The sequence below is a fragment of the Coenobita brevimanus genome, chromosome 76, assembly GCF_032717465.1.
Source record: "Coenobita brevimanus isolate Jiangsu-jjx chromosome 76, ASM3271746v2, whole genome shotgun sequence".
NCBI classification, from domain to species: Eukaryota; Metazoa; Arthropoda; class Malacostraca; order Decapoda; family Coenobitidae; genus Coenobita; species Coenobita brevimanus.
This window is the reverse complement of record NC_137029.1, coordinates 11940202-11962627: the sequence shown is the minus strand read 5'-3', so window position 1 is coordinate 11962627 and position 22426 is coordinate 11940202. Positions and strand designations below refer to the sequence as shown.

At 41.6% G+C, this 22426-nt stretch overlaps 1 protein-coding gene across 1 annotated transcript in view; it reads left to right on the top strand.

Annotated features, from left to right (window-relative positions):
- Nucleotides 1-22426, top strand: part of LOC145408276 (lactadherin-like) — a gene marked incomplete at its 5' end in the record, with an annotated part of 466139 nt that overhangs the window by 323437 nt on the left and 120276 nt on the right. The gene's annotated exons all lie outside the window — the stretch shown is intronic.

Below are 22426 nucleotides of genomic sequence, written 5' to 3'. Positions count from 1 at the left end.
ATTATTATTATTATTATTATTATTATTATTATTATTATTATTACTCTTCTTCTTGTTGTTGTTGCTGCTGCTGTTGTTGTTGTTGTTGTTGTTGTTAATAATAATAATAATAATAATAATAATAATAATAATGTTGTTATTATTATTATTATTATTATTATTATTATTGGTCTTGTTGTTGTTGTTGTTAATAATAATAATAATAATAATAATATTATTATTATTATTATTATTATTATTATAATTATTATTATTATTATTATCATTATTATTATAGTTATTATTATTATTATTTTAAGGAATTTACCTGTTATTGTTGAGGTTCCCTCAACACTTTGAGGCATCTGGGGAACTAGCTGTGATGCATGCTGGTGCTGTAGTAGTAGTAGTAGTTGTAGTTGTTCCCTAAGCAGTCAGGCCGAACAGCCCCGAATCTCCAAGGAAGGCCACGGCCGAGATCGGGCTTTCCCACGGAGCTCTCAAGGAGTGTACGCCGTGTTGTTGGCACAGGCTGGTGTTGTACCTGGTAGCTTCCCTTGGTGGGTGCGATGAGCTTGATTTGCAGTGTTCTTCAGCAGTGCTCTTAGTGTCTGGAAATTATCAAATAGTGACAAATGTCAGTGTGTCGTTCTGTATATATATATATAGATAGATAGATAGATAGATAGATAGATATAGATATAGATAGATAGATAGATTGTGCTGTACTCTCATACACTAAAATGTTAGTGTGTGGTCCAGAATATTACAGCATGGGGGCGACAATGTATTCTCTTCTCATCTTATGTCGCTGTTTTTTTTTTTTTTTTTTTTTTCTAGTGATACTATTGTACAGTATATTTGTCTACGTTTAGTGTTAGTTCCGAGGTTGTTTCGAATTTGTTGAGTTTGAGGGCCATCTTTATATTATGGAATGGTGTTTTGGCATAGTTCCTTTTGAACCAATGATCTGGGTGGCGCAAATATTGTCCATGCTCTTTTTACTTTTTCTTTAGTCTCTGGCGGTCAATGGCGTATGTGATGAATAGAGCGGATGGTTAAGATACTGCCCTGTGGATCACCGCTGATCACAAGGATGATTATTGAGGCTGATATGCCAACCCGAGTTGCTGTACGTTGTTGAAGAATGTTACTGACTAGTCTTTTCTGTTACTTCTGAGCAGCTTATGTAAAATAACCTGTACTGAAGACTGTTTATTTATACTTTACTGAAGGCCTTATTGCTTCTTAAGATAATCGTATGTTTTTTCTATGTCCTGTCTTACTCTTTCTCTCTCCTATCCAATACTCCTCCGTCTACTTCCTTTCCCATCACCTTTCACCTCTCTTCCTGTTCTCTCTACGCGCCTCCCGTCCTCCCCTTCACCCTTCTCTTCTCGCCCTTGCCTTCTTAATCCTACCCCGTAACCCTCCTTCCATAGTCCTCCTCTCCTTCCCTTAACCTCTTCAGTCTTTTACCCTTCCCCTTATCCCATATTTTCCACATTCCTTCACCTCTCACCCCTCACCCCTTCCTACCCCTTCCTCTTTCCTCCCGTATCCATCATCTCTCTAACAAATGAACGTGTCACATGGTTAGCATCAGATAAGGCAAAGGGAATGATTACCATTCACTACAATGGGCCATTCATACAGTAATGTGAATAGAGTTGTCAGGTGGCAGATGTCAGATGATGGTAAGAACGAGATAAATAAGATGTCCATATACTGAAGGGAATGATGGAGAGTGTTTTTATTCCTTCCCGTGTGAGTGATGTTCCTGAAGCTGAATATAATCGTATGGAGGTAGCCAGGATGCAGTTAGAAGGCAACATGATACTGAACGGCTGATGGAATGTGTGTATAACTTCATTGCGAGAAGTTTCTCTGAAGCTGAAGAAAGTGATTTGGTGGTTGAATAAGCGAATAAATGAATGAATAAATAAATTAATAAGTAAGAGTAAATTAATACATGACATAGTACTGAAGGATCCCTAGTTTACATTATCGGAGTGAAGAGCTTACTCCCTCACCTTTGGTATTAATCATATATAATAAAGCAGTAGCCGTGTGTGTGTCTGTCTGTGTGTATTTTGGGCAGCCGAAACTACACATTCAAATCGCACCAAAATTGGCACAAAAATCGCAAAAAATTCGCTGATGTGAAAAAACTTGGTTCCATCACGATTGAAAAAGTTTTACTATATTTAATGAGCTATCAAGTTTTGACAAAAAAACGCCGCTTCCAGCGCCCGGTCGGTTGCCATGGCCGAATGGTTAATATCTCGGACTTGCGTGCGGACAACTTGGGTTCTATTCCCGAAGCTACAAATAACACGATCAATTGGTTAGCTGCAAAAAATCCAAGTGACAACATTAGACTAGGACAACACATAAACGTGATTCGGATTACCTGAAATGATCGCAAAGTGCGCGCGAAGCGCGAGGAAACGAGTGCGAAGCACGAGGAAATGAGTGCGAAGCACGAGAAAGTGAACGCGCAGCACGAGAGCCCTCCGCAGGAGCAAGTGCGATGGGGGCCCGAAGGGCCCACGAGCACTTGTATAAAGACTATGGAGGTATGTCAATAGCAACGTTTTTGGCAATGGTGTTCGAGATAAGAGTATTTCAAACTTTTATTCTGGGGGATAGTGACAAAGTAGATAATTATGGTATATATGGCTGGAAAGGAGAGGTAGGACGTGGCTGGGAGGTTGAATCAGGGTGTGGGATGTATGTTGTGCGACCATGGGCAGTACAGAATGGACGGCATTAGCAGAGTGATGAGTTAAAGTGTTCACTGACAAGAAGATGGGTAAAAATAACAAGAACATGAACTCACTGAACTGTGGACTAAAGCAGTTTTTCTAATGTCCACTATCACAGTCTTAGGGGGCAGGGAGGGAGCTGGGGGGTGTTTGTATAATCAACATTGTATCTCTCCCTATATGTTGATGCCACCACGTGAAGGCGCCCCTCTCCAGCATCCGTCCTTAAGATACCAAGGTATACACGCCTCTATTTTCCCCTTTTTAAGTGAACAGTATATAAGGAATACCCACAGAGGGCAGCATCCACGACCACCAGCTGGTTTAAGGCGCGAATATCTGACTTTACCCTTGTGACTTTGACCTTTGACATTTTGCCTCCAAAATAGAATTACTTCAGTCATGCCGAAACTTGAACACTTCCATGAACTCTGGTCCAAGTCAGATTAAAATTGTTTTAACTGACCTTGCCGAGTGACCTTGACTTTTTGCTGACTGTTTTTAAGATTGAACATCTTTGTACTTGTATCAAGCTCAACTTTTTCACTATAATTGTTTGCAGTGGATAAAGACTATAAGTTGACCTTGCCGTGTGACCTTGATCATTGACCTATTGTTCTGAAAAACAACAGGTCAACCTCTTGGTTTAATCCAAGTCAGGCAAAAACAGTTTTTATTTTCTTCACACCCAGACACGCGGGTCAAACTTTGCCCTTACCCTGTGGCCTTGACCTTTGACTATTTTCAATTTTGAATGTCTTCGTTCTTGCCTGATCCATAGCACTTCTCCCAAGTTTCGTTCTAATCAAATCAGAACTGTTGGACTTAGTCTTGTCTTGTAACCTTGGCATTTGACATATCCTTGTGACCTTGACCTTCGACTGATTGTTCTAAAAATTGACTCCTTTTATTCTTGCTTTGTTCTCAAACTTTCCTCAAAGTTTGGTGTCAACATAGTAAGAACTTTAAGTTGACCTTGCCTTATGACCTTGATCTTTGACCCTTTGTTGTAAAAAGCTGTAGGTTACTTCTTTGATTACCCTCGATTCCTCCACCAAGTTTGATTAAACTCTGGCCAAAACTGTCTGAGCTGTTTTGATAATGCTCACACTCAGGGATAGAAATTTGATTTTGCTCTGTGACCCGACCTTTGATTGATTGTTTCAAAACAGAATAACTTCATTATTGCCTGAACGTCAACCTTTCCCCTAAGTTTGATCTAAACTGAATAAAAAATAAAGTTGATTTTGTTAGGTAAACGTTTGACCTGTAACCTTGAACCTTTTATATGTTAGTCCCCCAAACTGTAGGTGTCTTCATGGTAAGTCCATCTCTCCACCAAATTTAGTCAAACTCGAATGAAAAACTATTTGAGTTTTTATTCACACACACACACACACACACACACACACACACACACACACACACACACACACACACACACACACACACACACACACACACACTGGCTCAGTGGTAGCGTTCTCGCTTGCCATCTGGTAGACGGAAGTTCGCGCCTAGCTCAGGTTGCTAAAAGTTTCACTGACGAAGTGTGTGGTTACTGTCCCCCTTGAGCAAGGGGACGGGTGTGTGCGTGTGTGAAGGTCACAGCCTTGCCCTTAGATCGGACTATATGAACTCTCAGCTCCCTTCCGGGAGGGTAAAAACTGACGATCACGACCAACAAGTGATCCTTACCGACCCGGTGAAATTACACACACACACACACACACACACACACACACACACACACACACACACACACACACACACACACACACACACACCTGCCTCCCATAGAGTGCTCCCGTAGCCCCACCTGCGAGTCTCTCCTACGTATTATACTCAGTGTGGTCCTAATCTCCGGTCATTTATTACTCTACAGTATGGGGGCCCATGATTTGCATACTCCTGCCTCGCCAACCATTACACTCGCCAGCCATATTCTGGCAGAGACTTTCTTCCCTTGGCAGCATATCTCACATATCTCACAGTGGCTGGAAAGGACATACAGTACGTACGGCTGTACATCCTTTCCATGGCACTGTTTGTGATTAGCATTGTATTCTAGTGTTAATCTCATGGTACAACTCATGATTCAAGATGGTGTGATGGGAACTTTAGGCCAAGCTAATTCTTAGCTGGGACTGGTGCCCTTCAGTCTTTTTATATCAGCGAATGCCAAACGATTTTTTTTTTTTTCAGTTGATAAAAATCTTACCAGTTGAAGGCTAATGGACAGAATTTAATACATTGTGAAATATGTAAAAAAAAAAAAAAAAAAAGGCCGCTGGACCCTGCTATTAGAAGTTGCCGGGCGTCTGAATAGACCGCTGGTGCAACTAAAAAAAAAAAAAATGATGTCCTGACACCGCCAAATTACTAACCTCACACAACAAGCTGCTTCTTAGATGACACGGAAGCCACCGACGTACATGGTTACGAACTCTTGTTTAATCGCATTGCAATAGCTTTTATCATCCTGACAATTTTTCTCACTAAGGGATGGGGTGAAGAAAATATTACAGTAACACAATCATTTCGCGAAAAAAAAAGGCCATCGGCGCTACACACGTACACACAGCCTGCACATACTGTACACACACGCACATAACAGAATGGGTGCTCATACAAACGCGGAGGAGGTAACTATGCAGAGAATATTATGCTTTGGTTTTTGCGCACATGCATTAGATATTGCGATATTTAGGACAGGAATGAAGTACGTGCAGCAGTTCTGTCACCTTTCCTCCATTCTCCGTGGGCTTTGAAAATCATTCTTATGATTCTACAACAACTGACATTGGTTACTTTATTTGGCCATAAATCAGCGTCATCAGTGTCATTTGCTTCGAATTCACGAGAATAATTTTTAAAGATCGAAGGCAGAAAAGCATGAGAGATGACAGTACTTTGTTGGCGAGAGGATCTTCCTGGAGACATCACTAAATTCAGTTCAGTAAACCATAAAGGTGGCGACTAGAATTGTACCTCTTATTTTCAGGGCGGTTCATGTCATCTACCATTGTGCTTGACCTAATAGTCTTTAGGAGTTATGCAAAATTTCCACCAAATTAGTGTTGAGGCGTTAGATAGTGGTTGCACATTTAGGGCAGTGATACTCAGCGTTCAACTTCATAAGCTAATAATCATGACCAGATGTGAGAGCTGTAAGGCCGCGAGGAAGACCACGAATAGGATGGATAGACAGTGTGATGAGAGCGTTAGACGCGAGAGAGACGTCTATAGAGCAAGGAAGAGTGGCTGCGCGTGATAGGGACTGGAGAGAATTTGTGAATGAATAAATGGTGACGTGGCCCAGAGGAGATATTCCCATGCATTTGGTCTGATCAGCTGATCAGGTGAGGTGCGGGTAAGGGGATGGGTCCATTATGTGGCAGTGGTAAACCAGCTCCGCGGATGTCATTGTTTGCACTGTGCAGTTTACCCTCGTGCGGTGTGGTGCGGTGAGGATCTGTCCCTTCTCCTCTTGGAGCAAAGTACGAGTAAATGTGTGTGTGTGTGTGTGTGTGTGTGTGTGTGTGTGTGTGTGTGTGTGTAAGTAAATTGGGAGTGTGCTGTCCTGTCTCGGTTATCCCCGTTCTTTTGAGGAGAGCAGCCTTGGTGGTGTAGAAAAAAATCATGATTCAACGCATCTTTCAATTTGTTATTTTTACCTCCTCCTCCTCCTCCTCCTCCTCCCCCTCCTCCTCCTTCTCCTTCTCCTCCTCCTCCTTCTTCTTCTTCTTCCAAAACCTATTTAAACTTACGCCAGACCCTTTCCATCCAATCTACAAAACTCATGATCACAAGGAATAGTCCCCCGTCATGCTGCTGTGCCCACTACAAAGCCATTCACTCCTCTCCATCCAACCCGCCCTGTCTCTACGCAACTTGCCCTTTTCTGCTCTGATGTGGTGATTTTTTCTTAAAATTTCCTACTTCTTCAACTGATAAATAGTGCCTGTCTTAATGGGATGTATTACTGCAGCCTAACCCCATCCTCTCCGTCGCAGCCCATCACGTCCACACCTTTCTGCCTACCCTGTTCTCTCTCTCCGATAAACAATTCTCGTAAAGTCCATCACACTTCCTCTCCGTGCCTCATTACCTACCACCCTCCCGTCCATTTTTGTCTTCTCATCCTACCCACATCTACTATGAAGTAGGTAATATTTCAGAAATCCCTAGCTCAAAAACCATTCCTCTGTACAGACTGAATTTATTCAGATACCTTCATAATTATGGCTTGAATAGATGTTATAGTTTCAAAAGGACCTGAAAGTCATGAACATCCGTATTCTGCAAAACTATTTCTTTGACACTGCTGATTTTTGGCACTGACCTTCATTGGCATGGCCTCAATCAATCCATTATAACCTGAATCGATACATGGACCTAAAGTGATCGGAAAAGATCTGAAATTGTCTGAACAAACCAGAATTTGCTGGAATGGATGCGAAAGAGAAAAAAAAAACTAATCAAACCTAGAACTTAGTTCAATAGACCTGAAGTACAACTATGAGGAAAAGTTCACTAAAAGTCCCCTTCCAGTACTGTGTTCTGCCTTCCATACCCTTCCACATGACAGGGAGTATCCTACCTTATCATATTCCTTTGTTGTGTACTTCATAGTATCTATCATATTAAAACAGTTTTTGCAACACTTTCCATTGCCACAGCCAGCGGAGAAGTGTCGGTGAACTTTTGCTCTTGGCCGTATGTGTAATCGAAGTCTAGATATGATTTACTTCACTGAACCTATTTGGACATGAACTGACTCCGGCCACAATTGACTTGACTAAGCCTGAATAGAGAAGCAGAGCCTGAATAATCAGTAAGTCACATTGGAGAACCCGACTATTTGTTGACTAAATTTGTTTTCAATTATCGCACAGAATCTTTTGGACAGTATGAGCTGTTGTTCGGCTGATGGTTATAACGGCTGACAGTTAGGCTGGCATAATGCAGGTACGTGGTCATTTTTTTTTTTTTTTTTTGGTCATCCAGGACAGGAAATAATTAACTTACGGTGGTCCAGGCTACAAAAATATGCACACCTGCAAGGGTGCATCACGACAGGTACACCCATTGTCAGAGGGGATTAAATTTGATTAAAAACTCTTTCTAGGCAGTTAATATCAAATGTAATTCCCAGAACGTATAAGATTTCTGTGACTCATCCTCAGGTGAATAAAATCATCTGGCATTAATGATATTAGAATTTTAGTATTTTTCCTACTGTGAAAGGGAAGGTGGTGGCAGTCTCCTGTTACTCATTCTCAGCCGAAGAAAATCGTCTGGCATTGGCTGGCGTGGTGCTGCTCCATCTAAAAACTTCTTGGTACAAAGTTCAATAATCTCTCTCGTAAGAGGTATCACGCAGCCCTCCGGTGGTACGCCTCCTAATGTGCATGATACAGCCCGCGGGATAAGGCTCATTCAGGCCCTTTACTTCCATATCAGCCCAGACAAGTGAATTTGGGAACATTCAGGGGTAAGTAAGCTACGTCCATTTAAGACCGGTATTTCAAGTTCATCGATGCTATTTCAGAATCATTTAGGCCCTTCACATCCATTTCTGACCTGAAAGACCATTTATGGTCCAGTAAGTAAATCTAGGATCAATAAGTTCCCGTCACGTCAGTTAGGAACATTTAAGCTAATTCAGATTCTTAACATAATTTCAACGTATTTAAGTAATTTTAGAGCCCTTTAGTCCATATAATTTTGTTCAGATCATTTCAATTAACCTTATGACCACTGAGAAACTTTCAATCCTTCCACATTCAAACAAGTCAGCTGGGATGTATTTTCATCACATAAATACTAGTTTCTTACAGCCTTGTTGAGATCCAGTCAGACTCTCATGTTTATTTTAACGTCCAAATTGCCATTTTACGGTTTTGGTCCTTATATGGGCGCCTTCATTTCTGCTTCCATTCCTGTCTTTTGTATAGCCACGATTCTTCTTTTAGTGCTATCAATAGTGAGTTCTTCAAGGCTTTGTCACCAACTCACCTCCTTATATTCATGAATGATCTTCTGAAGCCTTGTCCACTCATTCGCTAATGACTACACCCTTCACCTCTCCATCTGCTTTCTCTCAGCGTCCATCACAGCAATCATTATTTCGGATTTGGACGAAAGAAACTTTGTGGTATCTTCATGCATTACAAACTCAGTTTCTACATCTTTCGACGCGTCAGAATCTTTTACGGTAATATCTTTTTCTAATCAATAAATATACATTTCAGTCCTTCATCATCATCATCATCATCATCATCATCCAATCCTGCATTGGTCCATGAGGAGCATAGGAGCCCTGGGCTAGGCAGTTGGTCCTGACATTTAAGATGAGAGTGACCAGCCTTACTCATCCCTGAGTGGCATTACATGAGCAGTCAACCCCAACCATCCCTTGGATATAAACCTTCACCGGCTCTGTCCAATTGGAGCGCAATAATTACCCACTAGACCACCAGGCGCCAAAATTTGGTTATATGGCTACCACCCAACGTAGTAAATGGTTTCCTGGTGCACAGGAAACCATTTGGCTTGTCTCTCAGTGTGGAGTCACCAACAGGCAGAAGGAAGAGGAAAGAATGAAGGAAAGAAAGACAGAAGAGGGAGTGTAAAGTTACCCATAGGCAGAAGGACAAGGAAAGAATGAAGGAAAGGAAGACAGACGAGGATGGAAGGAAAGAAGGATGGAGGAGAGGAAAGGGCAGACACCCGACAGCAGCACTACATCGAGTAAGTGGACGGTGAGCGACCCCACCTACCACATTTCCTTGGTGTTTCCATATCTTGAGACCTGCTTTAGAAAGATCTTATTACCTCCCTTGCAAAATCTATTGCAAGGACACTAAAATACCTTGTTTCATTTATCCCTCTGCAGCCGTTGATTCTGTATAGGGTCTTGTTCGCTCACGCTTGAATACAATTAGCGCGTTTGGGGGGCTCCTACATATTGCACTTCCAAACAGAGTGGAGTCAAAGGCTTTTTGTCTCATCAGCTTTCATCCTCTCACAGACTCCATTCAGCATCTCTCTCATTGTGCAGTGCTGCGTCTTTACCTTTTTGCTATAGCTTCTTCAGTGACCAGTGCTCTTCTGAGCTGAATGCATACATCTCTCCATCATTTGAGAAGGAATATAGAACTCATTTGGCAGCTCACTCAAACTAATTTTTTGTTCATCTATCCAGTTCAAGAGTTAAACGATGATTTCAGCCATTTATGTATGTAACAGGCTCACTACGAAACTATCTTACGTAGTCTGAAATTCCCTGTGCCAGTGACCCACACTCTTTTAAACGCGATGTATTCAGATTTCCTCGAAATGAATGGATATTTGAATATGAGTCTGTATTATTTCTCCCTTTTTGGAAAGAGCAACTCTGCCATCTGTTAGCCTTTGGTTCTTTCCTTTTTTCATAAAAATGTACCAGCCTCGTTGTTTTCCAAGTATGGCAAATCAAATCTCTCAGGTCCTTGAGTTTCATCATAGCTATTTAGGTAAATGTTTATTGGTTCACGCCATATATACGGGGGCATGCTCTTCATATAGCCCTATTAGTACAATTGTTTTTAGATACATTTAATAAGGGATAAATCCAGTGTGTCCAATACAATAATCTCTTTTCATAAATGAGGTGAACATTACATGTGGGTGACCAGGCTTTAATACCATGTACAGGATTCGATTTCCAAAGGTTCATTGGCTAATGAGATACTTAATAATATCTAAGGAAGCAGTAATTGAGTGGGCTGGGTGAAGATGAGCGAACTGGATCATGTATACTGTATACTGAAATATTGGTTAATTGTTGGGTAGGGTGAGATGAGCAAAACGAGGGCTATCTAAGGAATATTGTTTGTGTTATCGATTTGAATATTTCTCGGATAAAGTCTGTATGTCGGGGAAAAGGCAGATAAAGAATGAGACGAGTGGAGAGCAATGGGCCGGGCAGACTGGATGGTGGTGGTGGTAAAAAACAGTAACTTAGAACATCTTTCTTGTATGCCCAAGGTCTCTAAACACAGGTAAATTTTAGGTCTGGGAGATCGAAGGCGGGATTTACAGCAGCTGTGGGGATAACAGTAAGTGCTCTAGAGGACGAAGCAAATGCTAGACAAGAGAACCATATGGAGCCAATAAATACAGCCCCTTTTAAAATACTATAATGGGAAAAAATAGCGTTGCAAAGGAATATACATTATTCCAATTTACATAGTCCAAGTAACTTTACAAGATGACACAATTACTGAAAATTTGTCGGCCGTTTGCTTCCTTCTGCGTTGGAGGCTAGTTCATGTAAATACTCGTATAGTGTCAGGAGAAGAATTTATTAACAGTTAACGACTAGCACCTTTTATCGGTTTTTGCTAACGATCCACCACGGAATAATAGGGAGTCCCAGGACTTGATGCACTAACATTACAAATCGCCACTTGTCGCTAATAGCCGCCTCCATACTTGATATATGGTAGGTGGTCTCATTCAAGACTGATATGATAACATTAACGATGATGTTGCTTTGACGTGTTTGGTGGGTCTGGTGAAAGATTAGTAAATCCTATTTAACTATAGTATATTCCAATAATCGAACTTCTCCTTCCAAGCCTGAGACCGAAATAGAGTTTTTTTCCTCAATGAATACCATTTTTTTCTTTTTTTCTTTTTTTTTTTTAAGGTTAGGCAATCTATTAGATGTATGAATGACTGAGTTGAATATTATCAATGCCCATACATACCAGGTCAGACTGGGAGTGCGAGATTAGGGGAGTGATGACGTCGACCGTCCCTCAGCCACCACTCACCACACAACACAGTAGCGTAGACTTTCTTTTTGCGACATTTTCTAACTTATGCCCACATTTTCTATATTCCATTGGATTTTCTTATCTTCAATATCAAACTCAGATTCCTTAGATGGCGTTGTAAACAACATAGCCAACAAAGTTAATTCGAAATGTGGAGAATCTCCACTTCCATTTATTGCATTTGATGTTCCGTTTACAAAAGAAGGGAACGCTGTGTTACATTTTCTTCATTACACTCCATCTCGAAATTGTAGGTAGTGGCTACTAACGCATTATCTTTTTCTACAAAGTGATTTCTTACTCGATATATACAGATGATGAGGAAAGGTGGTCATTGCAGGGACCCATTTTCCTATCTATCTATCTATTGCCAGACGCCTCAATCCCGTTTGGGGTGGCCACAAACAAATCGCCTCCAAGTCGCCCTGTCCCCGGCCATTTCACTCCCCTGCTCCCAGCTCACACCCCCCTCTCTCATACCTCTCCACCCCATCCCTCCATTTCATCCTCGGCCTCCCCCTCCCTCTTTCACCCTCCACCTCACTCACATACACTCTCTTCGTCAGTCTTTCACCCTCCATCCTCTCCACATGGCCAAACCACCTCAGTGTGTTCCTCATAACGCTTCCTATCACATCCACATCAACACCACAACGCTCCTTTATATCCTCATTCGTCAGCCTGTCTCTCCATGTGACTCCACAGGCTCCTCTTAAATAACTCATTTCCACTGCTCTCACTCTTGACTTGTGTCCTTCCAACAACGTCCAAGCTTCACTTCCGTACGTTAGAGTTGGTATCACAATACTGTCATGTAGTAACTTTTTCACTTCCATGCTCACTTCCCTGTTTCTTATCACTGCTTTCAAGGAACCAGCAACCTTTCTTCCCTGCTGTACCCTTTCAAGCACTTCACCCTCCAAACCTCCATCCTTACTCATCACACTACCCAAGTACTTAAACGTACTCACATTTTCCAATTCCTCACCATCCAACCTCGCTGTACATTCACTGACTTCACCTCTCTCAAAGACCATCACTTTACTCTTCCCTACATTCACCTTTAGATTCCGTTTCTTACACACTCTCTCAAACTCATCCACCAAGCCTTGCAGCTCCCCTTCGTCTTCACTCAACAACACAGTATCATCTGCAAACAACAGTACAGGGAGTTTCCAAACACTATCCTCTCTCACCAGGGACACTGCAACATCCACTACCCTACCTTGTACCTCTTTCATTACCCCATCCATGTACAGATTGAACAACCATGGAGACATGACACATCCCTGTTTCAACCCAACCTAAGCATGGAAAAAAAAAAAAATATTGATTTAATCTGTACGTTAATGTGAAATATCAAAGGTAGCATCTACCATTTCATGCAACTTTGGTAAAGAGGTGAAATGATCAATTCTTTTGGGAACTGGTACAGATTATGACAAACATTAACTCTCATTGATGTTGCATTCTCAATTTTTCCTGTGTTTTATGTTCTGAACCTCTATACTGAGCCCATACCTAGTTGTGAATGGTTTGCATCATACTGGACCCATGAATAAAATAAACCAAACGTGTCAACCGATTATTAACTGACTGAGGAGCCGGAGGGATACTTGACTTTGCGTTTAGGGGATGTGTCAGGTGTCTCAACCCCCGCGGCTGACTCGGTTTGTTCTGGATATGCCTATTTCATTCAGCTTAAAAAAGTCCTGTCTTACTCAAGGGGTATATCAGTATGCTAATCCCTCCAAATTACAGTATGTTTGTCTCAAATGACTCATAATGAGAGAGGAACGCTGGGTATGAACGATACGATTTATATACAATATGGATGGTCGTGGTTAAGTGGACAAGGATGTTATCTGTTGTTCCACGGGGCGCTAATTCCATCTCAGTCTGGAACAGAGAGCAGTTTAATAATTTGAATTTCGTTACAACCCTCTTTACCAAGTTTCCATAAGACCCATCGACATGTCTTACCAACTCACTCTCCCCATCCATCCCATCACATCAGCCCTCAGCGAGACAGCTATAGGAATTCAATATGGAAGGTGGACATTAGTGAGGAAATGGTGATAGTAGGAGTATGAAGGTACCGGGAGCATCAGAAGATTGTTCACCCTTAATGAACGGACTATTAAATCTATGCTGAATGTTGGACAATCAAAAATACCATATACTCAACATCGTTGCCATAAATCTACATTACAATGATTCCTTTGACTGCATAGTTACAGTGCTGCCACCCACCCACCTTAGAAATATTCCAGACGTTTCCCTAACTGGCTTTGTTTCTCTTAGCGCGCATCAATCCTGCGATCCATTGTTATTTAAACTGTCAAGGAATAGCGCTTCATTTAACTTGTACACTCCAATACCCCCTCAGTTTAAGAGTGCATCTGGAGTCTGCTCCCCTCTCACATACAGTAACTTAAGTCGGCCACATATGAACTTTAAATTACATGATTCACATGCCCTTCAGGCATCACCTCTAAGCATCACTTCTTCCTTAGCCATATATGTCATTTATATCTTTCATATATCAGTATGGTTTGCATCACCAATAGGGAAGGTTATGAAAATTAAAAACGCAAAGCAATCACCAAGAAATGGATGTCACGAGGGCCAACGAGAGTACGGCTAATATGTCACCTCCCATCCCTTCAAAAAAATGCACAACTAGTAGGAGAAGGTGGCACAGCTCATCCACCTCAGTCACTTCCCTTCGTCACTTAACATACTGCTTTATGTATCACTCTCATTTTCACTTTCTTGATCAGTAGGTGTGTCTGCAGTCCATACAGAAAACGATTGGAAATTCAACCTTACCTTAACCATGCCCTTCACCCAATTAGTGCAATGCCATTTTTCAGTGTAATCTTATAACCACCAGACCCTTTTCTGTTAGCTAGGGAAAGCCCTATCCTTGTGAAAATTTTGAAGCAATCTCAACTAACCCTTGCGTTCGATGGCATCCTTTTACCTCCTTCTTCACACGCCAGATAAACAAGAACCGTATTTGTTTGTTATTGCTGTTATTTTAGCTTATGTTCTTTTTGGAAAAAAGCTGTGCATTTAACCATCGCCCCACCCATAGCAATCAATCTACAAAGCTTATTGTCATAAGGTATATCACAAGGTATATTAATCTTGACCCTGCCATACGACCCATCACCATCCCCAGCCAAGCACCCCCCCCCCAACTCCCCTTCTTTCTTTATTAAATTCCTCCAGACGCCAGACTATTAAGGAAAATGTGTTCACAGTGACAACACTACCACTTGTCGCACGCAATGCTCTTCTTTGCAGGGTGTGCTTGTCGCTCCTTGCTTTGCCACCCACCATTGACTAGCTTCTCTTTCTGTCCTATCCATCCACCTTACCTCTTTTCTGACCCCGGTCCTCTTACTTTGCATATTGTACTTTCTAAGAAATTTGTTTCCGTTTCCAGCACGATCATAATACAATGAACGCCATTTTCATAATGTGCTCTTGTCCCTCCACGACCCCTTACCAGCCACTATCGCAACTCATTCCATTTCACTCACCACAACAAATTTATGTTGTCTCGTCTTTGAGTTATGCCTTACCAATCCTTCTACAACACTCATCTTCAAAACATACGAGTATACTGTACTTCCCTCAGCATACCCCAGTCCCAAACTATGCCTCCTTCCCCTGTCTCACCCATTTCTGCTCTGATGTTGTGAATAAGACAGTAATGACTACCACAAAAATAACCGAGATATCCATTATCACAGAGTATGCTTCCTTCATCGACCACCTTCACCCACTGTCGTTCTAGCTTTCCCTGTCCACTCGTCTCTGTTCACTCCACTCAACCGACTCAATTCTGAAAGACCTGAATGATTTAGGGCCGTATTCTGTGTCCTTTCGAGATTTCGTAACACTTCATTCATAACGATTTATTCAGCTCATCGCACCTCAGTAACCTCTCACATGTGAATGATGCAAATTATATCAGTGTTAAAAGCATATAAACAACATTCGGGAGAAGCTTAAGCTGTAGTATGCAAATTACTCGCTAAGGTGGACGTGTTACGAAGCCTCCTGTATCACTCAAAATACGGCTCATAGAATCTTTCTCAAAATCCATTGCTTCGATAGTGATACTTTTTGGCGCGCATCTTGATAAGCATAATCTGAATCCATATGTTTTAACCCAAACTTGCCTGGTGGACCTGATGCAATCCAAAAAGACCTACAGTGAATGACGTAGTCCTAATCTGCTACACTTGGGACAGCACATGGATGAAATGAACCAAAATTAATTGACTGGATTTTGGATGATCGGAATGGATGTGACTGAACTTGAATGATATGACTGGGCCAGATATAAAGTGTTGGCCCGGGAGGAACGTAAATGGGTCTTTGTGAAGCTAACTAGATCTGAATGGAATTGGACACATCTGAACTAACCTGAATTCACTCGGCAACCCAAGTCGATGAGAAAGACCAATAGACCGAATTTGAGGACGACTACCTTAATGGGCCTAATTACTGTAGACCTAAACGGAACTTAGCTGAACATAATAGAGTTGACTGGAACTGGATTACCTTAAAGCGACCTTAAATGACCAAGAAAAGCCGAAATGGAGGAGTCGGGTATGACTGGACCTAATGCTGTTCACGATAAGGAAGTATCATTCAAAACGTAGGAGCTCCAACTTAGCTTCAGTCACGTGCACAATATGTTTTTGCTTGGCATCGCAATTAATCTGTTCTGCGTCTTACTAGGAACAGCTTCAAACGTTTTAAGTGCAATGATCCTCTTAAAGCAATCTGCTCCAGTTCCATCCGAAACCTTGCCAAAAATTCTCTCGACCATTATTACTTCCCATTCCTTTGAAGTTGGTTGGCTCTTTTGTTGTTTCTGCCTCATCAAAGCTAAGCCCTTTCCTCAAGCTTTTGCCTCAAACTCCACTCTGAATGATTCCATGCTGCAGATCCATATCTGCGTTTTGTAATATAGTTCCTTGAAAGATGTAATTTGTGCCGACTTTGAACTCGATGCTAAAGGAGATATATGTTCCTGATGGAGTACCTACTGTTCATTTTAAGAACGCTGATGCTGTGTCAGCATTTTGTGGTAAACTTTCGTCTGTGTTAGCGTGTACTGTTCCTTTGTCTTAATCCCTGATATATCTATTGTCCTTGAATCCATTCTAAGCAGGCAAAATTTTGAACCAAATATCATCCTTTAAACTTATTTCTGTTCTGCCCGAGAGAGAGATATATATATATATATACTAGCAGCGGTATCCGGGGTTGCCGGGCCAAAAAGGCGAACACTCTAATCCTATTTACTCTAGTTATCCGTCCCCACCCAGAGTGGCTCGGGGACGGGTATGGTTTTCACTCTGTTTGTCTGTCAGTTTGTCTGTTAACAACTTTACGTGAAAACTACTGGTGCGATTTTGACTAAAATTACAGGGATGATGGGCTATGACTTTCTGATCACCTGATTAGATTTTGGGCCAAACTGGGACAAGGCCCAGGCTGTAGGCCCCCAAAATGTAAAAAAAAAAAAAAAAAAAAAAAAGGGGGGAGGGGGACTGGTAAAAATCGTTTTTTCGCCATAACTCATTACAAATTCGTCGTATCGACATGAAACCAAATCCTAAATGTGCATCTTTCAAATCTGCATCCTGTAACATGCCTCATTACATCAGGAGGGGTCACCCTCCAGTCAGCAGTAGGTGGGTCAGGCCCAAAATTTCGAATGGACAAAAAATCGTCAATTTTCACCCGATTTACTCCAAATTAGATATGTGACATCTTTGACTAGATATCCTCTTATGTTTATTCCCCAGCACTGAAATGACTACCGGAGACGGGTTTGCCGCCTTTTGTTCAATCTTTCTACTCCAGAGAGACCATGTACAGTTGCATTCATAAGTCCCGATACACATGTAGTCGTGTTGTCGACTGTTGTGTCCACCGCTGGTAGGATGTTGAACTATATCACTTGCTACCCTTCAAAGTATGTTCAGTGTATCAGGCAGTAGGAGCAAAAGTTCCATATTCCAAAAGCAGTGAGCACTACAGTAGACAACACGCCCACATGTGTATGGGGAACGCGACTGTTCCTCTTATGGTTTTGAAGACGGATTATAAGAGGTCCAGGAACTTTGTATTTCATCTTTCGAAGACTGACACACAGTACATGTGTGCAATTGTTTACTATTACCAGTGACTTCAAATGAACTCGGAGGTCAACCTCACATAGCCTTTGTCCGAATTTGAGGTCATATAAGTCTCCATGCCAAAAATTGGGCCGGTGGATCCAGTCGTTTGAGCGTGTACTACGGTACCTGTGACCTCAAATGACCTCCAACAGGTGATCTCAAATGACCTCGGAGGTGAACCTCATATAGCCTATGTCCGAACTGGAGGTCATGTGAGTCTCCATGCCAAAAATTGGGCTGCAGGGGTACCCGGCGTTGCCCACCCCAAAAGGCAAAAATTCTACCAGTGACCTCAATAGACCCAGATCTGACTTTTGACCCTCCTAAAACTATCCTTGGTTCACCCAGATTCAGAATATATACCGGTCTGGGGGTCTCTGTCCCTTGGTTCGGGCGTGATTGAAGGACAAACAAACAACGTGAATCTTTTATATACATAAATATACATGAGCATTGTGGTAGGTGTGGGCGCTCACCATCCACTCACTCGATGTAATGCTGCTCTCGGATGTCTGCCCTTTCCTTTCCATCCTTCTTTCCTTCCATTCTCTTCTGTCTTTCTTTCCGTCATTCTTTCCTTGTCCTTCTGCCTACGGGTGACTTTACACTCCCTCTTCTGTCTTTCTTTCCTTCATTCTTTCCTCTTCCTTCAGCCTGTGGGTGACTCTACACTGAGTGACAAGCCAAATGGTTTCCTGTACACCAGGAAAGCATTTACTACGCTGGGTGGTAACCATATAACCAGATTTTGGCGCCTGGTGGTTTTAGTGGGTAATTATTGCGCTCCAATCGGATTGAGCCGGTGAAGGTTTATATCCAAGGGATGGTTGGGGTTGATTGCTCATGTAATACCACTCAGGGATGAGTGAGGCTGGTCACTCTCATCTTAAATGTCGGGACCAACTGCCTAGCCCCGGGCTCCTACGCTCCTCATGGGGCAATGTAGGATTGGATGATGGATGGATGGATGGATGGATATACATGAGCAAGTAAACTCGCCTAGCTGATCCCTCAAGTTAGTTTTTCGTTCTCTCCAGACCCTAAAATACATTTTCTATAACGTCTTTTTCTTTGTCATTACCTGTAAAGCGAACACAAGTACCCACCCTCAGATTTATTCACTTTTTTTTTTTTTTTTTTTTTTTTTTTTTGTCACTGGTCACATGACTAATCGCTTATGTTTCGTGTTGTGTCCTAGAGTTCACGTTACAAACACAATCTTTGCACTTGCATTCTCCTTCACACACACACACACACACACACACACACACACACACACACACACACACACACACACACACACACACACACACACACACACACACACACACACACACACACACACACACACACACACACACACACACACACACACACACACACACACACACACACACACACACACACACACACACACACACTCCTACGATGACTACACAATATTATTCGAAGAAGATAAACCACTATGCAAGTGTGCCAAGAAGAGCAAAGTGCAAAACAAATGACCTGGCATGTCCAGTATGTGGACATAGCGGTGCAAGCGCTGAAAGGCGAGAGGCTGTAATACAGGCAAGGAAACAAAATGTAGCGACACCAGAGACACTGATGGCAAAAGCAACACTAAACATTCATTCACAGAAGAGATGTCAACTTAAACTGCCACTTCAACCACATCGACAGCTCCCGCAGGATAGAGTGCCTAACAGATATGATGGATGAAACTTCAAGACATAACAATAATGTAGTCCCCATAAAAAGAAGCATATTATTGTCGGGTCTGCATTTATTTTTTTTTTTTTTTTTATATAAATCCTCGAGGGTGAAAGTGCAGCAGTGATTAAGATGCATGAGATCATCCTGACTGCGGTTATTACTTCAAAGAGTTATGATTATATCTAACATACGCAGTTTTAACTGAAATACTGCAAAGTAGAGAGAAAAGAGCATAGAAAAATATTCATATGCAAGCAAGAAAGAGCACCCATAAAGTGCAACACCAGCGACCAATAGCTGGTCTAAAACCTTAATATTTGATTTTACCCTGTGACTTGACCTATGACAGATTACTATGAAAATTTTATTCCTTCATTCTTGCCTTACTATTAACATTTCCACCAGCTTTGGTTCAGATCAGCTCAAAACTGTTTGAGTTGACTGCCCAGTGACTTTGATCTTTACCCTTTCCCTGTGGTCTTGGCTTTTGACTGATTTTTCTTAGAATCAAATCGCTTTATACTTGTTTTGACCTGAATCTGCCCATAAAGTTTAATCTACACTAAATAAAAATGTTTAAATTGACCTTGCCGTGTGAGCTTGACCTTTGACTTATTGGTCTAAAAACAACAGTAAGGCCACTCTTTGGTCGATTCTCAGTTCATCCACCAAGTTTGATCCAAATAAAGTCAAAGCTGTTTTAGTTGTTTAGTTTACACATGGGCACGTGGGTTGACCTTGCCTTGTGACCTTGCCTTTGACTGATTGTTCACAAAATTGTATCCCTTTGTTCTTGCCCGACTCTTAATCCTTCCACTAAATTTGGTTCATATTAGATCAGAAATGTTTGAGTTGACTTAGCATTGTGACTTTGGCCTATGACCGTTCCATGTGACCTTGACCTTTGACTGATTGTTCTCAAAATATAATCCTTTTATTATTGTGCAATTCTCAACCATTTAAGAAAGTTTGGTCTAATTCAGATAAAATCTTAGGCTGACCTTGCCTTTAACTTTGATCTTTAACCTGTTCTAAAAAAAATGAGTATACTTCTTACATGACCCTCAACCAAAACCAACTATGGCTTAATTTGGACTAAAAATGTTTGAGTTTTATTAACAAGTACACACACAGGTGGAACTTTGACCTTGTCTTGCGACCTTCACCTTTGACTGATTGATATAAAACTTGAACCACTTCAGTCATGCCTTACCGTAGGCCCTTCTTGCATGTTTGTTCACAATCGGATTAAAAAGAAGAAGTTTATTTTGCTGCTTCAACGTTTTACCTAGCCCTGTGACCTTGACCTTTGACCAATTGTTCTCACAAGCAGTAGACCTTCTGCTCAACCTTTCTACCAAGTTTCATTAAAATCGTATAAAAACTTTTCGAGTTATTTCACACACACACACACACACACACACACACACACACACACACACACACACACACACACACACACACACACACACACACACACACACACACACACACACACACCACTCATATTATAACACTACTCAATGTGCGAGTCGCGTATGTAAAAAAGAATATGAGAAAGCAACAACAGAACAGATCTTGAAACTCAAGATGAACACTCAAAAGAAAACACACGAACAGCTGATACTTTCGAAGATGAGAAGTTCCATGATCAAGGAAACTGGACATTAGACCGAAGACGGACAAGAACACCAAGTCTCAACGCCCACACGCAGCCAAGCAGAACACTTAAAACTCAGGAGGAGCTTGCTCTAATAGAAGACAAATAGTATCTAGGCATCCCGGAAATATCTGAGACAAGGAGGAAAGACTCATACCACTGAATAGCTATAGTTACGGTGAGGTTGGCACAGAAAAAAAAAAAATCCAGGCACCAGAACAAAGAGCTTTTGACGAATGCATCCTACGACGGATTAGACTAGATTCCTTAACTGAACAAACAAGAACTCCTCTCATAGGATAACGGTGGATCCAACCAAAGCGTGACAGTCAGATCACCCTCAGCCACTTAAATTTCATGACATTTTCTATTATTCATGCTATCAGCTGACGGTTTTATTCAGCATGAGACAAACATCTAGTAGGAAAAATTAATGAAGTCTTCATACCCACTCGTTTTTTAAATGCTTCACTTTGCTGAATAAAATCATCTTGTGCTTAAAAATATGCATAAGAAAGACGCCATCGCAGTAAAGTGGTTAAAACAGGGGTGGAACCATCAACCCCAGTGCATACTACAAACTGTTAGCTTCATTTCCGAACGCCTTACTACATGAAGAAGGCATAAAATGAGAGCAGCATACTCTTCATTTTCGCAGTCATTTTCGCAAAATTGTCTACCAGTCACCTGTCAGACGCTATCAGACGCCTCCCCGCGCCCTACACATGCATGATACGAGGCAAAGAGGGTGCACGGAGATACAGCGATTGCAGAGTGTTTGTTATGGCGGCTGAGATAAGGCACCTCCACTTCCTCCATTCTACTCCTCTCGCCTTTCTTCTTCCTTCTTCCTTTACCCACGTACTTTACTTACTCTACTTTAGAACCAACTTGCTGACTCAAAATGTGCTTTATTTACTTGTTTTTTGTTATTAACACACCCTCTGTATTGAATACATGCTAGGACGGCTTCGTACAGGACTGGTGTATTGGTATTAGTGGGGGTATTTTTACGACGTCTCTGAGGGTTTTTGGTAGCTCAGTAAAGTCTAGGTTAACGAAATTCAAATATTTTAAACTGTTTCCTGTCCCAGCCAGAATTCGAATCATCTTCTACTGGCGCGGCCACCGCCTTTATTACAGATCCCTTCACTCGGCTACACAATTAACTGTAAATCAGCTGAGGTTCCAAGCCTCAGAAATATACACCTCCACCAAGGAAAAGCCAATGAAACTGCCTGATGCTACAAAATGCTGATACTGATC